Here is a 9,450-nt window from a genome sequence, read left to right as displayed (position 1 = left end):
AAAGATGCGAGAATGCTAGTCTCAATCGTATATTTCATGTTGACGTATTTGCTGTTCTCTCTGCTAAAGGCATGGAAGGAAATCGAGAGCATTCACAATCGGGCAGCACGCTTATTTTATTAATAGTTTTTTTGCTGGGCGTAGGGTACATGCATCCCCTTTGATAACATAAACACGCCATTTGGCTTCTTTTTTTCTCATCAATTTAATCTCTGCTGTAATGTTCACGAATTAATCACAAAATCTATCTCTTCTTACCTTGCTGAAATTATGTTTTTTCATTACTTACCAACCCGTAATAATTTCTACAGATAGTTAGTATAATACTCTAAATTCATAATAATATATTATAGACATATTAAGTTCGTTATTTTATGTATATATATATATACGTGTATATATATATATATATATATATATATATATATATATATATATATATATATAATGCATTTGAATGAAGCCTTCTATCCTCCTCCCTCTCCTCTCTCTCGACACAGGTCATGACACCGGCTGTGTCATAGATCAGTAACATCCGTGTCACAGGTCAGTAATCCACACTTGACCGCTCATCCCTTATTACACGTTCATATATATCACATCAACTGAATAAACACACCGACAGCTCAACACAAGCAAGGTATTACACTTTGAAATTGCATTATCATTTCTAAGTTTATTCCGAAAGTATTTCTCGTACTAATTTTTGCTATGTTCATGATGCTTGACTATGATTGAGTGACATTAAGTTTGTATGCCATGTACATTCGTTCATACAATTTATTTTTGTTTGTATGTGTTTGCACTTCAGAACCTGAAGACTTCACTTAAAGATAAACTTGAGTTCTGGTAATGCGATTGCATTGTGAATAAAAAAGGTGTGGAATGGATCAGAAAAGTTGATCATATAGCATGTAAGTAATGGTGTGTAATGTAAGGTTCTGGAGTCATCAGAATCATCATAAATTTGGCAGAGTCTTGGTAAAGTAACAATCACTTACGCAGAAAGATGTGTATGGGACAACACACATGGTGTCGGGGCTAGTACTACCCTGATTTCCTCATCTTTCTATGCTCATTACTCAGCCAGTATACATTTTCTTCCAAAATCGTTTGGCACATGACATTTATTGTAATCTTGAACATTCAGTGTAAGTTTCTTTGGATTCTGTGAGAATTCATTTTCTTTTTTTTTTACCAGAACTCAAGTTTATCTTTAATTCATGAAAGAAATTGGAATAACAATCAGCGGATAAACCATGAAAAGATTCAAGGATTAACACACATCGATAATATAAAGCGCAGTTACAGATTCATAAATCCACTGAAATCGATTCAGTGAATGATGGAGGTGATAGTTACAGTAAAAACTAAAAGCAAGCAAAGAAAGAAAAGAACAGAAAGACAAAACACGTGCCCGGAGTAGAAGCGAACCCGTTCCCTTTTTCATCGGCAAATACTCCCGCTTTATCTCTCACTTATTTTAGTTATTATTATTTGTGTGATTGAGTTTGTACGTTGTTTCTATTTCATTTACACATGCATTCATCCCTCCCTTTACAGCGCAATCTATTCACAATGACAATTAAATCCTTGTTTATCATGAGAAAAACTAATTTAAAAAAATCAATATACAAACAGGCGTTTAGGGAAGATCTTTAAGAGTGGTGGATATCTAATATTTCTTACAGGGAAATAGGGACTGAAGAGAAATATTAAATTTATTTGTCATGCTTATTTGCGACTAACCAAGCGAGCTGGCAGAGCGGTATCAATGGTTACAATTTATCGTCCAATCGTCAATTGTTATTCTTTTAAAATTGATTTTCTTTTCTGAAAAGAAAGCTGTAAAGATGCGAGACTTCTCGTCTCAATCGTATATTTCATGTTGACGTATTTGCTGTTCTGGCAGAGGGATAGCAATAGTTACCATTTATCGTCTAAACGTCGATTGTTATTCTTGTAAAATTAATTTTTATTTCTGAAGAGAAAGCTGTAAAGATGCGAGAATGCTAGTCTCAATCGTATATTTCATGTTGACGTATTTGCTGTTCTCTCTGCTAAAGGCATGGAAGGAAATCGAGAGCATTCACAATCGGGCAGCACGCTTATTTTATTAATAGTTTTTTTGCTGGGCGTAGGGTACATGCATCCCCTTTGATAACATAAACACGCCATTTGGCTTCTTTTTTTCTCATCAATTTAATCTCTGCTGTAATGTTCACGAATTAATCACAAAATCTATCTCTTCTTACCTTGCTGAAATTATGTTTTTTCATTACTTACCAACCCGTAATAATTTCTACAGATAGTTAGTATAATACTCTAAATTCATAATAATATATTATAGACATATTAAGTTCGTTATTTTATGTATATATATATATACGTGTATATATATATATATATATATATATATATATATATATATATATATATATATATAATGCATTTGAATGAAGCCTTCTATCCTCCTCCCTCTCCTCTCTCTCGACACAGGTCATGACACCGGCTGTGTCATAGATCAGTAACATCCGTGTCACAGGTCAGTAATCCACACTTGACCGCTCATCCCTTATTACACGTTCATATATATCACATCAACTGAATAAACACACCGACAGCTCAACACAAGCAAGGTATTACACTTTGAAATTGCATTATCATTTCTAAGTTTATTCCGAAAGTATTTCTCGTACTAATTTTTGCTATGTTCATGATGCTTGACTATGATTGAGTGACATTAAGTTTGTATGCCATGTACATTCGTTCATACAATTTATTTTTGTTTGTATGTGTTTGCACTTCAGAACCTGAAGAAGGCCTCACAGGCCGAAAGCTCGTAATAAAAATAAAGTACAGCTACGTCTCACGTTCCTAGACCATTTTCTTCACGCCTTATATGTAAGTCACATTATGACATGAAGTTATTATTGTTTGCATATTTGTATCATACCTTACGTTTACCTGTTCTTTGTTCTTCAGTTACTGTATTGGGAAAAATGCAGAAATCTAATCAAATTAAATCAAAAATCATTTTTTTGTGTCCCTTTCGACCCAACTATATTAGATTGATAGCTTGGTACTTGGTACTTGGTACTTGGTTGTTGTTCCTCCAAAAGATTCCTAGTGGAATTTAAACTGGAGGTCGTGGTGGCAGAGGGTGGACTTATTTCGGAAGGAGTGCTACTTTAAACTTTGCTGAGTTAGTCAGGGATACTAATGTCGGATCGAGATTATTCCATGTGGAAAAAAAATGAGTTTTTGTATACATCTAATCTGGTTAATGGTATTTCGAACTGACTTGAGTGCCCGCGTCTGCTACGATCTGGTTTAGGTTTAATGTGGGTTCGGGCATCTGTCTATGTCCAGCTGGCCATGTAACATTTTGTGGAAACAGCTTAGACGGTGAGCTTCGTGTCTGTCTTGGAGAGAGTTCCACTTAAGAGAATTTAGAAGGTGGGTGACGTTTGCTTCTCTCTGATATGTGCTTGTGACAAAACGGGCTGCCTGCCTCTGGACTCGTGGAAATGTTCTTAGCTGTGTATGGGTCCCAAGCAGCAACTGCGTAATCTAAGTGTGGCCAAACGAGCTGACAATGCTGAGGTAATGATATCCGCAGAACTCCCAAGAAGAGCTGTATACCTACAGATAAGGCTACCCAGGGTGTATGATAACGTATTGGTATTGTTCTTATTGAGTAGAAGAGCGTTTACTCGTACATGCATTACAGTTAGCTCGTTTCTTGCTTTTAAAGCACCACTGTCCTGTCCTACTACTTCCCCGATCGGTGCCTGTTGGTCCCCCATGATCCTCTTTTTCTTATGTTAGTTGAGAGCTGAGTTGAGATAGCCACCTGTCAGTGACCTCGCTGTGTGGTCTAATCCCTTCTGGCCCAGTAGTATTGACGGTCTTTAACAGGCTTATTATTGCTTTAAAATCGACTAAAAGTTTAGACTTCGATAATTATGCTAATGATGATGATGATAATGATAATAACTAATAATAAAGGGGGAATTTTAAAGCACAAACTAGCCTGGCGAGTCTAAGAGCTATAAAACAAAAATACGATTTCATGCTCACAAATTTCTACAGATTAATTACCATATAGAAGTAAAAATAATTTACTAAAATATGATATTGATAACGGAAAATGGAAGATTAGATAGCCAATTAGAATACTTGTTTTAGATAATATTAATGAATTACATTTATTTATTAGTTTGTAAATTCATTTGATTACGTAACGTTTTATACTAATTTTTTAATTTAACAGGAGTAAAAAAAAGTAAAATAATTGCAAAAGGAACGCTTCATTGCGGTTTTTTAAAACCCACTTTCCAAATTTCACCTTTGTCAGCGTGGTAACAGAGAGATCGAGGAAGAAAGTGAGGGATGTGGAGATATGGGCGAGAAAGAGAGAGATGGGGGTAAAGATAGATAGAGAGAGAGGATGAGGGAGAAAGATATATATATATATATATATAGAGAGAGAGAGAGAGAGAGAGAGAGAGAGAAGGGGAAAATATTCAGTGGATACAACCGATACACTACTCCAAGTTAAAACTAAATGATACCCTATACAGAAGGAAACGCGGCTCTTTAATATTTTTTCTTCTTAAAAGACGAGAATGTTTAGATACAAAATTCTTCCAAAGACCAAATGTAAATGTTTGTATAGAAACCATAAGCAGATTATCGATCGGACAATTAGAGTGAGGAGATAAAACCGGCGGTCATCTCAGTTTTTTTTAAAAAAATGGGTAAAAAAGAGAAAAACCTTCTAAAAATTGTTGGCCGCATTCAAAACTAAAAACTGATCTCCAGCGGAAGTCGAAGGTCAATGAATCCATGGTAAGGTGCAATTATTATTGTCGATTGGTAATGGTCTTTTGCAAACGTCATAATTATACTGCATTTTCCAGATCGCAGACAGTTAAACAAAGATATGGAGGCAGAAAGAAGGTGTGTGTGAGAGAGAGAGAGAGAGAGAGAGAGAGAGAGGAAGACAATGAATAGAAAGGGAGGCGGAAGGAGAAAAGGGGAGGGAGAAAGAGAGTGAGGGAGAATGAGAGAGAAAGAAAGAGAGTGAGAGAGAGAGGGGAGAGGGGGAGGAACGTGTAAGAGGATGATAAATATGACACAGAACAGGATGTAAACGCGGGGAAAGTGAGAAACTTTAATGTTAAGTCCAGTTCTGTATTAGCAATTTTGTACATCAGATTTACTACCTTCAAAATGTCTAAAATGAAACATAGGAAGACATCCTTTCAATGAAATACAGGAACAAAATCAGAGAAAGAAGGAATAGGAATGCTGAACAAGATATGTGAAACGTCACCAACTTCACTCCTGGGGAGCATTCTAGCTACATATTAAGTGCCGTGACGGTGATCGAACCCACGACCTTTGCATTTCCAGCCAAGTGATTAAAGCACTCAACAACAACACCTCTAGAAAATGTTCACAAAAAGAGGGAGAGGGCACATGTGGGGGAGGTTGTCACAGCCTCTATACTCTATAGCGACGTCCCTAGATCAGTGGGAATAAAGATGCCTAGAAAGAAATAGAGAGCATTACATATATTTATAAATATATATCATGTGTGTGTGTGTGCGCGCGTGTGTGTGTGTTTGTTTGTTTTTATTTCCGAAATCCACATACAAGTTTAAAAAACATACATATAAAACATATTTCAAACGATAAGAAAGTAAGTAAATGTGTTAAGTATAGACAAACGGTTGGATAGCCCATTTCAAAATGGTCCTGTTCTTCCATGGGGTCCAAAAGCAAAAATCATATTAATTGACATACAATATCAATTTTTTATAAAAATCATAGTAATTTACCAATACATCATCCCCCTCTCTTATCGACCCCCTAACCTCATCACCCCCCCCCCACCCCCTCGATACTGCCAACTCCTCCCGCTACCCCTTCCCAAGTCCTCCAGTGTATATTATCTCTGTCATAACATTTCAAACTAAACTTTTTATTTCTTTATTAAATATAGCCAAACTTCTTGATTGTTGTGTGTGTTAGCGCGTGCTTTGTGTGTGTTCGTGTGTGTGTGCGCGTGCGAGAGAGAGAGAGCTTTTGTGCTTGTCACGTTTGACCATGGCTGTCAACAGAATGTGCCAGTGATAAAGCTTGTCCTCGTAATGCGGTGGATTCCGATTGATTTAACTTTGTGTCTGATGTAAGAAGATTATTTTTTTTAAAAGTTGAATGCTATGGCATAACCAAAAATATAAGCTGTAAAGAAACAACCTACGTTGCAACGACCAAATCGCTTCATTCATGACCTGTAGACATGCACCGGTAGTAACCGTGCATACAAATACTTGAAAAATGATTCCTCAAAATCCGATTACATTTTTTCAAATAGAATTAGCCGTAAAAAAAAAAGGAGGTTTTTAAAGTACAAGATATTCTTTATAAAGAAAGAAAGAAGATTAGAAAAAGAAGGTCAAGAATGAGAGAGAAGAAAAAATAAAGACAAAAGATAAGTAGTGATAAGAAGAAAGAAAGAAATAAGACTGTAACATCATGAACATGAGGAATGGAAAGGGGGTGATAGGGACGCGGAGGAAATGACGACAAAGGTCATATTGGAGGAATTGAATGAAAATGTCAGATTAATGATGTAAATTATCCACTTTAATATGAGTACAGTATTTGATAATCTTTAAAATGTTGAAAGGAATTGGAACATTTTCTTTATTTACATCCTACAATACATCTGTGGCTTTTTGAGTTTTTCCATCTCTTGACCTTAAACTTTCCATCACGATTTTCCCATACGCCAGTCTACTTCATTTTGAAAGGAAATTTATCGGAAAGCGCATGCGCGTGGCTGTCTTTATATCAAAGTGGCCTAAAATTTAGAAATACTAAAGATGGCTATATTACCTATGCATATTATCGTTCAAGTATTACGGAGTTGTGAGCAATTCTGACTCACTTGATAATGGGTCAGATATGAGGCAACATCTACATCTCTCAGGAAATGACGATTCATACTAGACAAAGAGACACCATGTAGAAAAAAGTTCTCTTCAGTTCTTTTCTTGCTCAACTCGACTTGTTTGCAGCTGAGTATTTTAGTCGACTTTCGTCACATGATCTTCACATCAAATATTAAAGTCAACTAATAAGCCATTGACATTTTACCTGGGAAGAATCAGAAATTCGACAGAGAGGACAATTAATCTTCGGGAGTAAATTAAAGTCAGCGGGAGGTAAATATTAACCACTTCTTTTTTGTCAGTCACTTATTGAATTTTTGAGAATAATAGCAGAGGCAAAAATTTGTGACCGCTTTTTTCTTCTTAATGATGCATTAGTATATTTCGAGTGACTTGGAGTTACATAAAACCTTATAGTGACATAATTCGACCTGAGAGACATTAGATATTCGAAAGAGAGGACTATTAATCTCCGGGAGTATATAAAACCTTATAGTGACATAATTCGACCTGAGAGACATTAGAGATTCGAAAGAGAGGACGATTAATCTCCGGGAGTATATTCAAGTCAGAGGGAAGTAATTATTAGTCATGGATTTTTTAATCTGACATAAAACCTTGTAGTGAAATAATTGATTTTTTTTACATTAAACTTTCACTTGGATGTTTTGAAAAAAAAGGTAATAACCTTAATTCAATGTTTTAATGAGTTTCTGGAAGTCGCAAATGTTTAATGATATCTCATGAAATTTGAAGACAAAACAACAACAACAAAACTAATGAACATCCTACTGCCATATTAAATAAGAAATTATTTTTCAAACCAATGCCACTTGATGAATCATATTAAATTAATGAGTAACATTCCATAGTTTAAAGGGACTTGGTAACATTGTTCAGATGAGGGAAAATGGTGCTAAGGTAGTGACTTCAATGCTAAATGATCTGAAAGTTTTAGTTAATACAGATTAATATTAATGATAACAATTTGGAAAAACTTATCTGATCGATTCCTTAATTCTCCCAACCAGGCGCGTACACAAGGGGGGGGGGGGGGGGGGTTGGGGGGTTACACCCCCCTTTGGTATTTTTCTGTGTGTTAAACCCCCCTCAACCCCCCTAAACCCCCCCCCTTGCAATTTTTTTTTTCAGCGGTCGGCTGAGTCGTTGCGATTTTTTTTGGGACCAAAAAAAAAAGTGTCCTCTTACCCCCCCCCCCCCCCCCCCCTCCCCCGCTTATTCAGCGGCTGGCTGAGTCGTTGCGAATTTTTCGGCCCGATTTATAAATGTTAACCCCCCCCCCCCTTGAAAAAATCCTGCGTACGCGCCTGCTCCCAACAATATTATTATAATATAATTAAATTTTAGGTGAATGTAAATCATCACAAAGCATTGCATTGGCACTATATACCATTCCATACATTTCAGTGTTGACATATTTTTTTAACGCCTGTTTTATGTCAAAATTTTACGGAAAAAAGGATTTGGAAAATTCAAAAATTGGTTGGGAGAATTTATCGTAAGACTAAGAGGGGTTGTTGATGCCTTCAAAGATTCTTTGTGGTTTGAGATTTTTTCAGGATTTTTTTGCATGTTAGAGGGTTAGTACAGTAGAAGGAATATAATACGTAACATTTCATACAAAAAATACGCAGCTTTCTTTTATTAACCTTTAACAGCGTTACCGATTCACTTTAAACAATATTATAATACCATAAAACCGACATTTATGTATAATCTCAAAGCTCTTTGGAAGCTCATAGGGACGTTGCAATGTGATATGCGCTATTATTGTTATTATTAAAATTGCTTACTTTTTAAAGACATTGGTTGAGTCAGCGAGGGAGAAGAGATGGCAGATGACAAAAATGAATAAAATTACACAATAGATCGATTTTGATTGAATTTGATGGAAATAATTTTATTCGCGGTAAACTCACATCAGCAAGTCCGTTTGCAAAATAAATGATCAAATCATGTAGACGTCATATTGAATCGGACAATATAAAAGAAGAAAAGGAGGACAAACTCTAAAATACAAATTTTGCTGATGAGTTTCAAAGCTCCATCATTGTGCATATTATTGTTAGCATATGTACCACTGGCCATATTTTTTTTTTATATCGCACACACCATGTCGAGATCGCAATCATATCTTCAGAAAATTCCTTTGAAAATCGTAATTATTGCTCTAAAAGAATCCTTTCGTTTGTAAAATCGGGGAGAGAACATGGTTCGCTAGAAAACGTAAGCCATGTATAGATCGAAGTTTAAGAAGGGTTTTAGAAGAAATGGTCTGCTAGAATCAATCCTGATGGAAGATAGGCTAGAGCTTTAAAACTATTGGCAATGACATTTTGTTTTAAAAAAACACGATGATGATCTTGTTATAGTGAATAATAACAATCTGAATCTAGTATGGTTTAGGCATTCGTCTTCCTTCTTTAGGGTGATAGAAAAACCCAGCACCATCGCGATCTAG

Source organism: Strongylocentrotus purpuratus, unplaced genomic scaffold (genome assembly GCF_000002235.5).
Source record: "Strongylocentrotus purpuratus isolate Spur 01 unplaced genomic scaffold, Spur_5.0 spur5_scaffold_2, whole genome shotgun sequence".
Lineage (NCBI taxonomy): Eukaryota > Metazoa > Echinodermata > Echinoidea > Camarodonta > Strongylocentrotidae > Strongylocentrotus > Strongylocentrotus purpuratus.
Note: the sequence above shows the minus strand (reverse complement) of the source record.